This window comes from Anopheles nili, chromosome 3, assembly GCF_943737925.1.
Source record: "Anopheles nili chromosome 3, idAnoNiliSN_F5_01, whole genome shotgun sequence".
NCBI classification, from domain to species: Eukaryota; Metazoa; Arthropoda; class Insecta; order Diptera; family Culicidae; genus Anopheles; species Anopheles nili.
In genome coordinates, this window is record NC_071292.1 from 65,716,503 (window position 1) to 65,734,401 (window position 17,899).

Sequence of the window (17,899 nt, forward strand, 5' to 3'; positions counted from 1 at the left end):
AGTGGGAGAGGATTTTTGAATTCAGTTTCGTCTGGGGCTCAAAACCGGCCTTGCGAAGGCGATGGTTTCTTTTTCCTTTCTCTCTTTGGTGTTCGATCAACGCCCGCAGCACAAAACTATCTCTTATCTCTTGGAAAACGCTACCGCAAAAGCACGCTAGGATAGGGTGCTGGCACGTTCGGAATCAAGTTCGCTTTCTAAATACAAAACCTGCGGCCCGTTGCTGCACTTACTCTAGTAGTCGACTACTTAACACAGATTAGCGCGTAGGAGCAAGCGCTGGGAGGGAAAAGATGGCGTCCGCCAGATGGGAGGAGCATTGCGGGAAGGGAGTGATCTCTTCCACCATGGTGATCGAGGCACCCGGGGACTCAGGGTGTCCAAACTGCTTTAAATACTTACCACTTTTTAAAAACTCTGTCTGCTTCTAAAGCTCTCGTTCGCCGTTCACGAGGATCGATTCTGATTACTTCTAGCTAGGATAAATAGGTGATCTCTACTCGTAGACCAATCGAAGGTATGCTAGTCACTGACCGTCGGTGGGGAACCAGGGAGGAGTATGGAAAAGGAGGGAGTTATCTTAATTTGCGGGTCAGTTTTCGTGCAATAGAAGAGCACATTCGATCTTGTTTAAGGCTGCTTCCGAACGGGGTTCGGAAGATGGGGGCGTTCCCTACCCGAATGAAAATCAAAACGATCACGCTCCGCCATGCCAAAGCACAGGGGTTGAGGGAAAATCCTCTCTCAACAAGACGAAAAAGAACATTCCACCATATCAGAGTGTGTCGCGCTTCGCTGGCGCAATGGGTCATGGCGTGGCAAAACGCGCGCAGATTTTTACTTTCACGCGTGTAGGAAATCGAAACGAAATGGTTCAAAGTCAGCCAGCCCGGGCAGGTGAAAAAGCACCACCAAACCCCAGCGGGGCCATCCCTAATTGGGTGGCGCCTGTCGATGAGACAGAGCCTCCAACGCAAAGGAAACGCGACCGCGTGACAGCACGTTGCGCAAGCACGTGCACTGTGGCGTGACAGCTGAGACGCGGCCAGGGTGAATAAATTTATCGTATCGAGTTTTCCATCGCTCCCGCTGCCTCGTTAATGCCGATTCGCTGGTTTTCGATGGCCAGATTACATCGAATGTTCGTCCTCGGGTGCGTGTTTTTTGCGGCAAAAAAAACCACACGCAGAAAAACCAGTGGCAATTGATAAGTGCGCGCGTGATCGATGGGCTTTACCAGGCGGATGGGTATGAGCCGCAAGTTGGATAGCTTTTGTTGGATTAATGTTACTTTTAGCTTAAGAGAAGAGGTGTAAACATAGGTTCATTATTTCGGGTAACGTAGAGAGTACCATATCAGGGATTCAGCATACGCAGGCAGGTGTTTGTTTAGTCCGTTCGAGTGAGACGGAAAAAGGATTCGGCCAGGATTCGGTTGCTGGTTGCAAATTAAACTAAACGAATCAGCAGAAGAAAAATCAACAACATACGTCCATGAGAGGTACAAACTCTCAACATGTAAACATTATTAAACAAACAAAAAAAAAATCAACCAGATGCAATTTCTCAGATACAATCGAAGAGAGAGGCGTGATTGGGACTAGCCCCAGAAACCAAAACTCAAAGTAGACAAAACGAAACAAAACACAAAAAAAATTCATAAATATACTTCAACAGCAAATGTGTGATCGTAGCGGATGCGGATGAAACCGGTTGTGGATGATTGGGGGATGCACTTTTCCGACACTGTTTTTCTTATCGAACAAACCCTTACCTAAGATGAGTAGAAAAATCACCACAAATCATAAATCGAACTTCCTTCCCTAGCTGCAAGGCCTAGAATTGAAAGAAGCCATGATTAGGAGGCGTTTGATAAGGGACACTCCGCGATCGGAGGCAATTTCCGGCAGCACCCAGGCACACCCTTTTCCCAGCTGCGCAACTCTAGAGTGATCTATTGATGAATTTATCTAGCTAGGTCCCGGGTAGTTTTTCGGGCGAATCGTGAATCGGGGAAATAAATTTACTAACCTTTTGCGTAGTTGAGAGCAAACTCTAGCAAAGCGGAAGCAAATAAAAAAGTGAGCATACACAAATAAGCACATTCGTACACTCGTAGAAAACAAGGACTTGCCGACACGCCACGTTACACTCACGTTACACAAGATTTACATTGGCGAAAGGCGAAACTTCATAGTGGCATGCGTGCAAATTTCTTCACTTTTCTTCTTGTAGGTACCACGCCAGGTAGACGTAGAAATGGGGGGAGGGAAAAGAAAAACTCCCACACACAGCCACACACACACACACACACACACACACACACACCCACAAATGCCCGTATCTTTTATAGTCGCTACTAAATCTCGCAGGGGACAGAGAAGGTCGCATATATACACGAGCATATATACATATAAACATATATTTTTATACCGCAAAGTAATAGTTCACTGCGCAGCGGGAGGTTAGCGATCAGGCGTAGAACGTTCAATCGCTCCAATCTAATCTGCACCTTCTTACTAGTCCAGTAGTTCGCTCTGTTAAAGCAACCACTACTTTTCCCAGGCATTGGGCTGATGATCTTACGTAGTGTAGTCACATGAACCACACGACACCTGTTCTTTCTCTAGACTCGCACCCACATTCAACACTCGTTCTCGGTCCTAATGTTAAGGTCCGTTGGTTGATCCTATTTTCCACACAAACAGACACGCACTCTCAGTCGCACTTTTTTCCCTCCATTCGCTTGGGTACTGCGATAAAGCCAAAGGAAACGATCGTTCAGAGTAGTAGGCGCTGAGTAAAGCAGTGGTGCGAATAAGCACCACAGGTCACTAGGATCTAAGTAAGCTTCTTTAGCTACTTACTATGAGAGGAAGCAAGAGCACAACAGAAAGGACAACAGATGCTGGTATAGAAGGGTTTTGAGAGATTAACAAGCAAGCTTTAAGATATTTTTAAATGAATTCAACGGTCATAGGATATCCACTGTCGGAAAAGAATGCAAGTACACAAGTAAAAGGACTTCTTTTCTTTAGACAACGTGTATGTACTCAGACTATTTCCCCTCGAGATGGTGGTGTCGATTGCGTTGGTATATTGATTTCTGCGCACCCTCAAGAACAATGCTCCACACCTGTGTGTTCTTCAACTGTGCGCTTTCCTTTGACTCTGTCTGCCAGTTACCTGTAGATTGCTCAGTCGTACATTTATGGTTCGTTTTTCACAAGCAAGAGGTACTGAAGGTGTTGGAAGAAAACCGCAAAATACACGATCGCCAAACCAAAAGCGCAACCACACACAAAAACCCTGACGGCGGCATCCCGCAATCACCGGAGAGAATTTTGAGAAAAGTCTGATAGTTTTGGCGGTTTCCCGCTGCTCGCCCCGGTAAGGGAACCGCGGCTGGAGGCGTCCGTGGCATTTTGTCGAATGCCATCGAATGCTTTTGGTTGTGATGATTCTCGTTTGCTACTTTTGTTGCTTTGGTTTGGGTCTCGTTTCGTTCTCCTTTCAACTGGCCTTGGGTTCATTTGATGCGGATGCGATCATCAGCTGCGATTACTCTCCGACGTGGGGGATGACGTTTTCTCGTTAGATACTGTTGATGATCCGACCCCAGTGGGAGGGAAATGCACACTATTTACTAGCGGAGCAGTGGGTGTTGCACAGGAGTTCACGCGTTCCCGTTCAAACGAATAGTTAGACTCTCTTCTCTTTCTTCCATGAGCAAAACGAAAACAAATTTAAAACAAAAATCAGCATTAATAATATGAAACAAGTAACGAAGGAAAACACACACACACACACATTCAGACAAACAAGTAAACATCAAACTCGTATAAGATTGAATGCAAAACTATAGCTTTAAGAGTTCTTCGACACTGCACTCTAAAACTGATCTTCGCTCGGGTGCAGCTTACGGGTGAGGGATAGTGACTGCACTCCTCTCGTTCGCAGCGTCACATGCTTTATCGTTAGATGGGGAAAATGAGTTCTTCTTGTCTCTCTCATTCCTTACTGCTGATAGGGACGATCGAGAGAGAGAGAGCGAGAGAGCGAGAGTTGCTCGGGGGGAAAAACCAACAGCTGAAGCCATGCTGAGTGGAAAAGCAAACAATTTAAATCTTCTTCTAATCTAGCAGTTTACGTGCAAACCGTGTTAAGATTGGTAAAGTTTAACGAACAGAAATTAAGCGACCGTGTGGAGTAGCTTGTGCCGAGAGACGTTGAAGCCCATGTACACTCAAACGAAGGAATGCGATACAGTAAAATCTCCCGTTTCTTACTAACCCTTAGAGCATTATGGTAGGAATAGGAAAAGCAGGACGAAGGTGAAACCAGGCGTAAAGCACCCAGCTAGTGTGTATAAAGATTTAAAGCGAGCGAACAGCAAAACAATATGATCCAGCCCCATTTATGCGCGATATGCACTTAAACGCACCGTTAAGAATTAAACAGAGAGCACCGGAGGTGGAAAACTATCGGCAAAAGAGCCACCGACAGTGGTTTGATGAGGAATAACTCGAACATTAACAGAACAGAACATAAAAACACCAATCTAAATCCGCACGAACGCTGGCGCGTGCTTAATTTAATAGGAGACATGGCAACGGCAGCCCAAGGCAGGTTCGGGAGCGCAATGGAGGGCTGTTTTAAAGATTTCCCACGCCCCAATAGGGGTGCAGATGGGGCACAAGTATTATGTTTCGGCTCCGAATAGCTCGTTCCTGCCCATTCGCAGTTCCTTCCGGGCGTGTTCGATGTCCGAGGTGAATGTTTTTAATTTCGTTTTCAACACGAAAGGCAGAAAAAAAAGCACCCAAAATATCCTAAAGACATTCGACGAACCGCGGAGTACGCTTTTGGGGTTATATAATCGAAACCAAAAGCAGGCAAGAATGCATTCAGCATTGCACGATTGCGGGTCGCGGGTTAACTTGTGGACATCGGAGGTCAATCAAAATGCATGTGAGAACCGAATAATTAAACTGTGTCACCAAGCGAAGCAACTTGAAGCAAGAGAAGAAAAAAAACAAGAAAAAAAGACAAAACAAAAATGGGTACAATTTTTTAAAACACAAGATGAGTTTGTTGATAATAATGAAATTAATAACGATATACATACATATATATTATATATACATAAAAAAAGAAACAAACACTCAAACACACACACGCAGCAAACAAAAACAATGATTCGCAATTGGCATGATATGCGCGTTTACATTTATGAATACTTTCTTCTGCTTTTGCTACTTCTTGGAGCTTGGTATGTAAATAATGAGAACCTAAAGGACGGGTCTAACTGGTACAGCAATACAGAATGGTTGGAACGAGTCGTACTCAGCCTCACATGGTCAAAGGTACTCGATGTCCTTACTGTGGTGAAGGATTGGCGATTTTAGGGCTCGCTGTAGGGCTAAACAAGATGGTTGCAAATGTTAGGGTCGATTCGATAACCAACTACTGAAAAGCATATCCTTACACCAGCTTCCTGTGGCAAAACGTGCAATAAAAGGAACGAAATACAAACAAGCAGGAGTAAAGCAACGTGTGCAATTAAGGATGAACGGATGAAAGAGACAAAGCGAGAGAACGGAAGCGCGATAAATGTTGAGAATGAGAGGCAAAAGTCCATGTTGACCATGTTGACCGTTGGTAATGTGAGAGGAAAATGTTGTAAAAATAATCTGCATATAAGCCCCTAATACACACTCAAACACAAACCATTCAAAGAATGACTAATCAATGCGCGAATGCGTGCCAGTTAAGCGGTAAAGTTAAAGCGCACGCGATCGAACGCTTCTTGATTCTATCGAAGAGCCATTTTCCATTTTTTGTATTATAAAAAAAACACACACACACACTCTATACAGAAACACACACACACACACACACACCTACACAAAGAAACGCTTCCACACGGCACCAGTCTGGCCCCGTCCGGTGTGTGCATCCGCTTCCGAGCCGGACGGTGGCTGGGTTGGGCGCGGGTGCACGAGAGATTCGTTGGCGCTGGGGTGATTTATCATGGCTACCGATTTATGAGATTAACCCCCCAACAGCCCCCTTCTACTCTACGATTACTGTGAATTAACTTGGAACTCAAACTCTACTATAGATTGTTTTATTATTTAATCGCTGCTGCCGAGCGGAAACGGTGTGGGGTAAAACCAACAAGTGAGGAATAAAAGAGAAAAACTAGCAACAAAACAAACCAACAAAAAAAATCATTACAACAATTTTAACGATTTCAAAAATAAAACACATTTAAAATGAAGCTACGTTGGGTGTGAGTGTGTGTGTTTTTTTTTTCCTTCTTCGTTTTCCTTCCTTCCTGCGATGAAGGACATCCGATGTGGGTGGAGCCGCGTGGTAACTGCTCGACTGAACTGCTCGAATTGCGGCTTGAGCACGTGAGCCTTCAATATTGATACGCGTTGGAGGCGAATATAACATCTTTATGCAACCGGAGAGGCATAACAGTTTGTCGGCTAAACATTTCCTTATTACTGAACGATAAAACAATAGTTAAACACACAGACACGGTGTACGCAATCAGCAATACCAGCACTCGGCGGCATTTTACCAAACACGGTTGCCTGGCAACCGAAAAAAACGAATGCAGGTTTGACAGGTGACCAATTTTACGCCATGCGTAACGTTATTCGGGCTGCTCGAAACATTCTCAAACTCCCAATGGCCATGATCGTGGCCTTGTTGATTTCAATTCATTATTCATCGATGGAAAGAAAACAAAGACACATTTTAGCTAAGTATATCCGTACACGCCTCAACCGAGTCGCGATGGCGCATCATCTGCCTCAAGGCAGCCCACGGAAAGAAATGCCTCTAGGCCGTCGGGCCACGGTCGAACCGGTTATTTCCGTTCGAGCAGCAAATCTTTCATATCTGCCGACGAATGGGCTTCCTTATCGGAAACCATGCGATGGACCATGTTCGACTTCATGTGGCTCAAGGACATTGAGACACACCACCCGCTGGGCTTACGTTGTCTATATGGTTTTTCTTGTCCATTTTCTTGGTACATACTGACGTTTTTTAAATGGTCCGATTGCACCGGGCCATATACGAGCCATAAATTGTACCGCGAAACAACTTAATGTTTTTATTGCAAATCTAACTGCTGCAAAGCTTAATTATTTTACAGACCAACAAAATGGAAGGTCACTGGACGAAAGGGGCAGTTAACATCGATTTATGCCTCATCTTGAGGTATCATCAATGTTCTCACGTTTCACGAGTATACATTTTTGGGATTTTTTTTATAAATTTACATACCACCTCACATTGCGTAAAAAACACCTTTTTCCCCCTCTTTCACTCATGCAAACCAACGCCTTCATCTCCCCGCATGCTAGTGTGTGGAAAGAAAATGGCTCCATTTCCTCCCTGATCGCTGGTCCTTGAAGCGCCGACGCCGCCGTGGCCTCTCATGGTCTGAAGCAATCGGAACGCTCTTGCTCGAAACTGCACTTTGGCCCCACGGCGACCTTCCTCTGGCCAGAAAATCCAACCATCGTGCCACCGAACGGCGCTATAAATATTAATTAAAGCACGATGCGATGCACGCCTCGATCAGCGTGCCCTTCGGTTGGACTGTCACCCGTCGGTGGGTCCCATTTTCGGGCCCACCCTTTCGAATATGGGCCAGCCGAAACCGCGTAGACGAGCCCGGGTGTGGATGACGTTCCGATTGGGTAATGTGTTGGATTAGGCATGATTATGGGCTTCAAGATGATCGCACACCTCGTTGGAGCGTGGCTCAGGGAGTCAACGTCTTCAGGCTCTAGCGTAGGCTGATGCGCGGAAGTGGAACGCGTGCGCTGGTGTGGGAGAAAACGCCAATTGACCTTGAGGCTAACGAGAAGGTGACATGATGGAAGCGATGATCACAGGCTGGGCTATGGTTTCATATCGTGCTGTTGGAAGAACGCCTCTATTTGAGACTATCAAGGTTTGATCTTGGTGAAATTGATCCATATGATCGATTTCTAGCTGCCAATGTAACAATGTATTATTATCGCTTATTCGTATGGGAATCATTTTGTGGGTTGTTTTATTATACGATTCTGTGTTTTCATCGCTTCTTTTGTAGATACATTTTTTTCCATTTGGCAAGTCCATTTGGCAGCCAAAAACCATACGTTTCCTGGTTTTGAAGGAAGATTGAGTTAGTCGAACGTGTTTTCAATCCGTTTTTTTAGCGAGTTTTCCTTCCCGGCTACAATGAACATGGCAAATTAAACGCCGTCAATGGAAACTCTGCCAATCGAATCTGAATCGATGGCGTAACGAAGGCTTCAGCTTCCTTTGTAAAACGTTCGATCGCGTGTTCGATGCGGATCGGTAATATTTGAAATCCCATTCCGCTCAGTTACGCATCTCGCGCCGGTGTGCGGTTTAGCACAAACGCGTGGACGTGGATAAGTCGCCCGGTCAATGCCATCCCTTTCAGGGGTGGCTTTCATTCGCCCAACCAACGTGTGACGTCAGACGACGGGTGTCCGTCAGCGTGATCGAGCAGAAGATGAATTCGAGCCGGTTCTTAATCACGCCCGGGCTTAATTACTAACTCGCGGTCCGGAACATTGCGCGATCGCTTCCCGAGCTTCCAAGAACGTGCGCTCGCGAGGCGCATGAAGCTAATTTCCTTGTGCCTCCCTTGGGCACCAGTTTCCGCACACGGTTCTGTCGCCGGAACGCGGCCGGTGGAATCGCTGACCGGGCACATACCCTGGGTGCGTTCAACACCCACCGAACGGGTCAACACTGCAACACTGCACCTGGCCCAGCCGAACAGCCCACACTGAGCGGGTTTTCTTTTCTTGCCGAGTGGCCTACTTTGGTGAAGGTGTTTGTTTGTTTGCCCGGCTTGGCTCCGGCCGATCGGGTCGGATTGAAGCGCAACATGGCCATGTTTGCCGTCCATGAGATTGAGGCGCTGGAGGAGTGCTGAAACAAAAACTGATATGAAAACAACAAATGAGCCGGGAAAATGGGCGCGTGAAGCAAATTTGTGCTGACCCGGCGGAAAAGCGTTGGACTTTTGGGCTCAAGAATGGCCTGGCGGTTCCAGTGGGTTGCAAACCGAACATAGAGTGCAATCGATCGGCGTTATCGACGAATCAGCTGGATGGATTGTAAAGTTACTGGAACAAAGTGCTTACGATCATAGAAATAAATATCCAGCTGAATACGAATGTGCTGCCGGTGTTTGAATAGTTTTAAAGCAAAAACATTTTCATTGCATATTCACAAGCTATAAATTATTTATATATGTTCCTTATCAGAATCTTTCCTTTCAGTTTAAATAAGCATTCTCAATAAATAGTAGCACACAAAAATATCAAACTAGGCATGCTTTCCAGTTGCCATTTCGTTGCCAGTATGCACATTCTACAACCACTAGAGACGACATAAGTCAGCTATAAACTGCTGGCAATCTGCTGTAACTTGCTAAGACTCTCTACCGGTCGGAAGCTAATCGCAGGATCACTCGAGAGCATTATTTTGGCCTTTCTCAGCCAGCACATCCAAAGAGCTACGTCCGTACAAGCGCAGCAAGTCAAAGTAGTCAGCAGCATGATGCCTGATTGCTTAACGATCGTGGCCTAACGCCTTCCCACCACCGACCGCGGTCCAGCTCCGAAGGACACCACTGAACTTGACGCCGAATGCCATCTCGCTCTTGATGCCATTCATCTCTCTCTCTCTCTTTCTTTCTCTCTCTCTGTGTCTCCTTCGCTTCCTTAGCCCCATCACGGATAGCGAGAGCTTTCGTTTAGACATCTCGACTAAACGATCACCGCACAGACCGAAGAGGGGACTTGTGTATGTGCGTGTGTTGGCTCGCGAAAGCTTTTGTCTTTTCCGTCACCATCGTTCGCCACCGCGCCCCGTAGCTTCGGTGGGTTTTGGTTGTGTGGGGGAAATTCGCGACTGTGTGTGCGCCATCCGTATGAACATCTCACACGGGTCAGATCGATCGATCTGTCGCAAGATCGGCACGCACGGTGTGTGTTACCGCATCCCAGCGCCTCGGGTGGGTTGGAACCGAAATTTTTCCCTCCCCAGACCAGCACCCAGCCCTCGCCCTTTCAGCCCTCGGAGCTTTGGGGTGGTCGGACGAACGCACGTCAACTCCGTCCGATCAGTCGTTGGTGTTTTGTCGCGCGGGACGGTCGCGAGTCGCCTTTCGTTCGGTGTGCATGTGTCCTTTCTGGTCCTTCCGCCGTGTGCCGCGTGACGTTTTGTCGGTCTGTTAGAGTGCGCTTGTATTCTAGCGAGAGCAAGAGGCGAAGAAGCGAAAAAAAAGGGAAAGCGATAGTGCTCCTTGCTCAAAGGATTTGCAGCGATCGTCTAAGTGCCGGCGAAAATGCCCAGCGCTTCCGGCGCCAACGGAACGCATTTTGTGAAGCGAGTGTGTGCCCATCGCAAGTAGGCCATCGCTTAACGTGTAGTGATCGAGTGTCCTTACGGTGGAAAGCGAGCCAAACAAAAAAAATAAAGAAAGCGAGTGTGCTGGTGTACGCTTCTGTCGGTTATCGCGTACCCACTTCCGGGATTTACATCCACGTCAGCGTTGTTAACCCTCGCGGACCCACCCAGTGTTCGTTGTCCGTTTGTTCGTCCGCTCGAGCCAACCAGCAACATGGGAGTCGCGGATAACTTTACCGACTTCTACTCCGGCACGTCGTTCGTCTTTCGGATGGCGGTGGACGAGTACAACACCGAGCGCAACTGGACCGGTCTGATCGATCGCTACTGGCTGATCGTGGAGGAGCTGATCGCCGGTAAGTCACCGACTGGTCTCGAACAAACGGGCGTTATTATCAACGACCTTCCGCCTGGTGCCACCGGGGGCTACACTTCGCTCAACGCCACCTGAATGCCGGCTGGCAAATTATACCGTTCGTAATACGGGTGGGTGAGTGTGAAGAAAGGGCCACACGAGCAAACCTTTGAACCTTTTCCATTGGCTAGACCTTCAACTGGGAGAGCAACAAAAAAAAGCGTACCTTCGCGTGGGTCTCTCATCGAATGGAGATAGTTTCGAGACGAACGATCGGAGTATGGGTGCCGTGGAGGGTTTTCTAATCCGCGTGCGAGCACAGCTTCTTCGCCCAGGAACCTGTTTTGCGGATCCCTTTTCAGCTATGCGTCTAGCCGACGTGGATTGGCTTATCGTGGCGGTGAGCTCGATGAGAGAAAGTGAAATAGATGGTTTTTGGTCAATGGCAACGCTAGAAGGTTTGGTGATTTCTTACGGAGTTTTGCATTGCGTAGACTTTTCACTGATGAATGCGAATTAAATTTCGATCATACGTTGGATGTGATAAAAGTCAACTACACCATACATCAACATGTATCCCTTAATGATCGTTTCAGGATTTCCCCTTGGATCCATAGACTGTTGTAATGCTTTGATCCGTTTGCAGGATCTCAAACGAACGTTGATTGTAACATTTTTGCGATCCAAAGGAAACAGAAATAATCAATGATGTTAATATATGATTAGAAAATGGGCCACGGCCTAATTTTGCAGAAATATTACCATAAAGTGTCGAACGAGCATGAGAACACGCTACACAAGCTTGAAGCTCTTGCAATTGCACGCGTAGGATTTTAAGATAAGTAAATTCCACAGACAATATAAGTATGCTCTTTTAAAGGATGATTTGTATTTAGCTTCATGGATGCAAATGTATGCTTGCAAATGCAATTGAACCAACTAGACTAACATATTTTGCAATCAAACCACCGAATTGTGACGGCGTGCCTTGAAAATTACTACGCTAAAAGCCATACCACAAATTAGCGACGGCTGTAAAACGTACGATTTCGAGCCAATTAGGCGAGCGGCGCGTGAGCTTATCGTACCGCGCACTTGCTTCCTATCCACTCACGCATTCCGCTGATGTCGTCATAACCGTTGATAACGCGAACAATTTCACATCTTCCAAAATTAATGCGCTCAAAAATTAATAACGAAACCAGCGCCTTTTGCAGTGACACAATCCGCCCGGCTGCGTGATCATTTCGCTATTTCCATCACGCTGGGGAATGTCGTCACCAACCCGTGGGTGGTCGGAACGTTATCAACGGCCCCGCGGGTGAATGGATGATTTTCCGCGTTTTCACTTTCCATGCCCCACAATCCGGTGGGGCGCACTTGACCCAAATGTATTCGTTCGTTTTCATTTTCCATTCATTTCCACGCGATCGTTTGAATGCGTCGCAAGGCGTCGAATGCGTCGAATGCGTCAGCTGGCCGTGATCCAATAAACGAACACGGAACCACCCCCCAAGGCTGCCGAAGGGCTGAACTACACGCATTTGAACAGGCTGTCGAACAAGCGAGCAGTGGTCGGTGCTGAAGCAGAAAAAAGAAACAAAAAATATACAATCAAATGATTAGAAATCGTTAAATGGCCTCAACGCAGTCTTAAGGCGTGGAAACAAGAGCCCCATACGCAGATCCAACCGAGAGCCAACCTTCCATTGGTGGCCTTCGTCAGTGAGCCGATGGGAGGCTTTTAAAGACCTAAGCGGAGACCGAAGAAGATGTGTCATCTTTTCGTCATAGGGGCTATTAATTTTGGTAAGGAAGAGAATAGATCACTTCATGATCGCTTAAAATAGGTTTCATGGCATAAAATCAACCTGAGGTTCTTGATTTGTACGATAGATGAGCTTTTCTTTCCGCATAAACGAACGGTTCATTCGAATTAAACATCATAAAAAGTCGACTAGAAGCACGATCACTCATGCTAGACCTTTGGAGTCGCAGCAAACGAGCCAATAAACTTTTTCCCTGAACCGAGCAGAAACTCCATGCTGCAATGTTTCAGGTTGGCACCACAGCCTTCTCCATGTTGACCGATCAGCTCGATCGGTGGACTAAACGATTCACTTTTTCTTACCAATGCCTACCACCAGGAAGCCGGACCGACGACGCTCGATCACCTGGTGCCTCCGGGTCGTTATCTCACGGGCCGACCGACCTTCACCCAGAAAGCGAGACCAGAGCGGGAAGAAAAAGAAAAAGTTTCCCCAAAGTTCAAAAGAAACATACGATCAGCTCTCGTGAAGCCAAGCGGACACTGCACCGCTCCACCGTTGCGTGATGGGCTTTTGCGTAGTGCGACGCGTTACGGCACCCCCTTTCGGTCGGTATGCGGTTTGGGTTGGCGCAAAGCAAGGTGGGGACATGTTTTTATAATTTGTTTTTCCTCCGCTTTTTTTTCGCTCCTTTTCTCTCCACTTGGTTGTTGCTTCAAACGTTTTTAAAATGGTGCCGGTTTGGCGAGAAAGACCGCCACGTGACGGCCCTTATTTCATGCGTACGCGTGGGCTATATTGGGTTTAGCCTCATCCCTGACCAGCCGTGCTCTAGATGCAAGAGGAAAAACAAAAAAATGGAAGAAAAATCAAACAAAACCCTCGCATGGGACCGTTTCGATGGGTATCGGTGCCGGTTTGAAATGGAACCGAAATGAAACACATTTGAAACATAATACATCACGTAAGCATACCACACACTTGCGCATTACAAAGTGCAACCGATGCAATTATGCACCACCAAAGCGCGCAGTCAACACTGCGATCGGAAATTGTGTCGCAGGTCGGGGTTTTGGGGAGGAAATTGAAAAACAACCCTAAAACGGATTTCCAAACAGGACTCTGATCGTGAGCTGGATGCATTGATCGGTGGACCTTCTCGAGTGGTGTTTATAGACAAAATGTAACACAAAAAAGTGAAGGAATAGTGTGAGGTAACACGTGCGTGGCTGGATCGATTGGTCGATTGGTCAACGGATCGGCCAGGGACTATGGGCATTTTCTTTTCTTCAAAACCCCCAAACTCGTCGATACGTAAATTGATTGATTTATGAACATGTTTCCATTTGCTCATTTGCTTATCACACTCGATCGCGGGTGCGTTTCGTGTGATCAAACCAATTGTGACCATCGCATCCAGCCTGTGTGTATAGGTGTTTCATGCTGATCGATCGAGCATGGGACCCCTTGTTTGAATAGCGATGCAGTTGACATTGAACTCACCGATCGGTTGTGTGCTCCCGAAGACCCGAAGATTTCCATCAAGCGGTGTCCATCGATTTGAATATCGTTTCCGCCAAGGAAGGCCACAACGTCAGCGTCTGGTGTCGTCAGATTCGACTCCTTCGGCGCTGCTACGTAACGGCACACTGGAACCGGTATATTCGGTCGCATCTCGCGCACCGTGTCATTGAGCGTATGATAATGATGTGCCTCGGTTGCTGGTGTCTCAGCTGTCGAAACTACTGCTGCTGTTCTGAGACGCGTTTCTTCAAAGTATGGTGCGGGAAAACGAAACGAACCCCCCATCCGTGACGGTACGCCGGTAATAAAGGCGTTAATTTATTGCGATCGATTTGTCGGAAAGATCGATTTGGGGCTTTTTGTTTTTGCTTTTGGGCGATTTGGTTGGTTTTATTTACCTACCAGACCAGACCTTCAGCGTCGTTGCGCAATCCTGGCCGTGGCGGATTTAGTGCTTTGACGGATCGCAAATCGCGCTTAGGAAAGCGATGCCTGGGACACATGTCTGGCACTGGGGCAACCGCAACGGGACCAAACACGTTCGTCTACTTTCGCTGGCCACGGGGTCGTAAATAGAGCAAACCGGGCAACAAATGAAAGGGAAAACCACCCCAAAAACCTGTACGTTGCGTTTGCCGAAAGCACTTTTTTTCGTGCGTTCAAACGTCCCGATGAAAGGTGGAAAAAGAAGTCCCTAAAACAACCAACCAGGGCATTATGTCAAACACCAGAAAAGATAAAGAAGAAAAAAAAACCAGCAAATAAAACGATCTCGTTTGGTTGGGTTAGCAATTTCATGCCCGCTTTCCGGCTCAACCGCCGGCTCGACTCGAAACGTAATCTCGTTCGATCGATCCGTGCCATTGGCCGGTGCGAAAACGTTGCGAGCTCAGTAAAAAGCGTCAGAAGAATGATCTCTCCCAGCGAATGATCGGCAGCAAATTGCTGTCTCGATTGGGCAACGCGACCGTCTGGCGACTCGCGCGCCTTCCAAAACCGTTATTTTGCGACGCTACCGAGCCTTGAACTCTCGAGGACCCTTTTATAAGTGCAGGTGACCTTCACTCAGGAGACCCCGCACTTGAAGGCTCGACCGTCTGTACCGTCTCATTGCGCGCAATTTCACCCTGACTGGCCATCCATCTCATGCCGCTCGCCACCGAGAAGCATACTTTTTCAAGACCATACGGTGTGGTTGCGTAGTCGAAGCCACAAACGATGGTGGGGTTCGTCGCTACCCAAGCGCGCGTTGAAGTCTTTCGTGTGTGCCGTTCGAGCGCGGGTCTCTCCGACGACGATCGGATTGCGCAACGGCCCCACAGCATCATGGCCGTTGGCGGTGACGGTGCCGCATACCGGACCGCATGGTCCGTTGTGTCTGCTCTCGCTTGGACCCCGTCGGTGTCGATGGTTCACATTTTTGGCTCTCCGTTTCGGCTCTCAAGAAAGAGCAAGCGAGATAGAGAGCCAGCAACTGTGTGTGCCCACACACGGTCTCGTGCGAAAGGCGAGTGGATGAATGAAAGTAAAATCGATCTTCCACCGATTACGAGCCGGCGGTTTGTGGTGAAAATGGGAGGGTTGAATTTAGTTGGGGCTGCGCGCGCATGTTTGCAAAAGCGCAACCCTCGTAGCGTACGATACGCGCCCGGTACACTTGCACCAGGCGAATGATGGTGCACTTGACTTTAAACAGCAAGCGTAATGGTAAAGTGAGCATACTTACCCACCGGGAAACCGGTTTCGTACACCGTACGCACACGCAAAACACGACGCGTACTCTCAGTTTCATGATCATTACCACGCGGTCGAGCGGTCAATTACGGTGTGATCGTCCGCCCATGTGTGACGTAGGGATCTGCTTCTCCGCGTGGCACCGGGAAGTAGGTTCTGCCTACGAGCACGTGGTGGTTCGCTTGCTTACCTGTTTGCGATCGCGCACACTTCCTGATCGTGCTGGGTGTTTACTTTTTAAGAGAAGGTTTTACAGGACTTGGATTTGCTTGACAGCTTTAATTTCATCACACTAAATGTGAGCTTCATTGAACAAACTAGCTCGATCAGTTTAAGATCACTTTGTTCAAGCTAGCCGTATTACTCTCTTCCGGACCCTTTTCAACACATTCTTTCGCTCGGTATTTGCAGCAATGAGCCGTGGCAATCATTGGAAATCAATCTCACCAAACAGCACGTTGCCGACGATCTCAGCTGCTCCACTCGGTGCGTTTTCTCGACCATTGAGCAACGTCGCTAGCAAACGAACCAAAATGATGCCGGTTTTTGGCCAGCCAATCGGTGACCTACTTTCGCAAAAATATTATAACCATTTCAGTCCTACTCGGTGGCGTCTAACTTTACGCCGTCACAACCACGGCTGTTTGGAAATGTTCGTTCGGTGAGCGTGGATAGTGAGTGATTTGCTACACGTTTTCACGATTTTCTTGTTTCACTTGGTTTCTTTTTTCAAAAGATCCATCTTTCGTTAGTGGCGCTTCCTTGAAACCTTGAAAACAATCCATAGGCCACGGCTACCTTACAGCCTCGTATGCGTTTAATAAACACGATCACAGCGAGCTTTAATCTGCGCGGTCAGCCAGGGCTTCCTCAAAGGAGCAACCGGTTAATGGTACCTCTGTTAGTGTGATGGCAATTTGATTAGCCTTGCGCTCGCTTCAACAGGCTGCCGGACAGACGTCACACCACAAACGCTCGCGGGGTGCTATTTTGCAATCCGTCACGGTCTGCGCGATCAGGGTGCGTACGATCGCAAGCTAATAACCAGGTGGAACGCGATGATCCACTGGCAATACGGGATGGGCAATCAATTATCTTGCCTGCAGTAAACTAATCAACGATCGCAATCAATTCACAATACCGATCCGCGATGGGTTTATACCACACGCACTCAACACTCCGGAAAATTCATCTATTTACTTTTATCACTTCACACGTTGGTGTGATTGTACCGAATCATTGTTTTACGACACCTCTAAGTGCACCCGGTTAATGGTGATTTTGCGCACCGTAAACCTCTCAAACAAGCGCTCGATCGTTCAGCCATATCCGTTTTGATGGAAACGTTTTTGAGGTAGACCTTGCCGGAAGCCCGCTGGGAAAACCGTCCGGTCGCACTCGAGCTGCGTTGCGAAATACTTGTGAGGTGCGTTTCACATTTGCCTCGCGTACGGCGTAGGCGGCTCGTTATGCGGCTGCCACCCACCGTAGATTAACATAAACGCCAAGCCATAATGCCCCAAGGGGTGGCTCATCTCGCCCGCGTGATCGTCCGGTTGAATAATTTCCATTTTCCACTCGATCGCCCATCGCGGTCGCGCCACTAACGAGGGTTACCAGCGGGTCCGTTCTTGGCGCAGGTGCACCTACACCCAGCTGCTTTCAAGTTCAAGCTCGAGCTCGCCCGCAAGGGTGGAAAGCTTGCGAAAGCTGGCCCCCAACCGGGTGCCCTGGCGTCAATTTTCCATTGCGTGCCATCGCACCGGCCAGCCAGCCGTTTTGTGAGCCTCCCTACTCTGGTTCTTGCGCGTCGGTTCTACCCACAGCTGCTTCTAGAGTGGGTGGTGGATGCTCGAGCTCGCTTATCGATGCGCCGAATATAATGACTCCGTACGCACCAGTTCGGCAGGATTCAGTGCGTTCGCTTCCGTGGCAGTGTAAGGAGCGTGTAAGAAGTTAAACCAACCACCAAACGAACGCTGGTGTGCGACTCGTTCTTATCATCATCGGTGAACTCCGCAAAATGGCTGCGCTGATCGACCAACTCACTCCG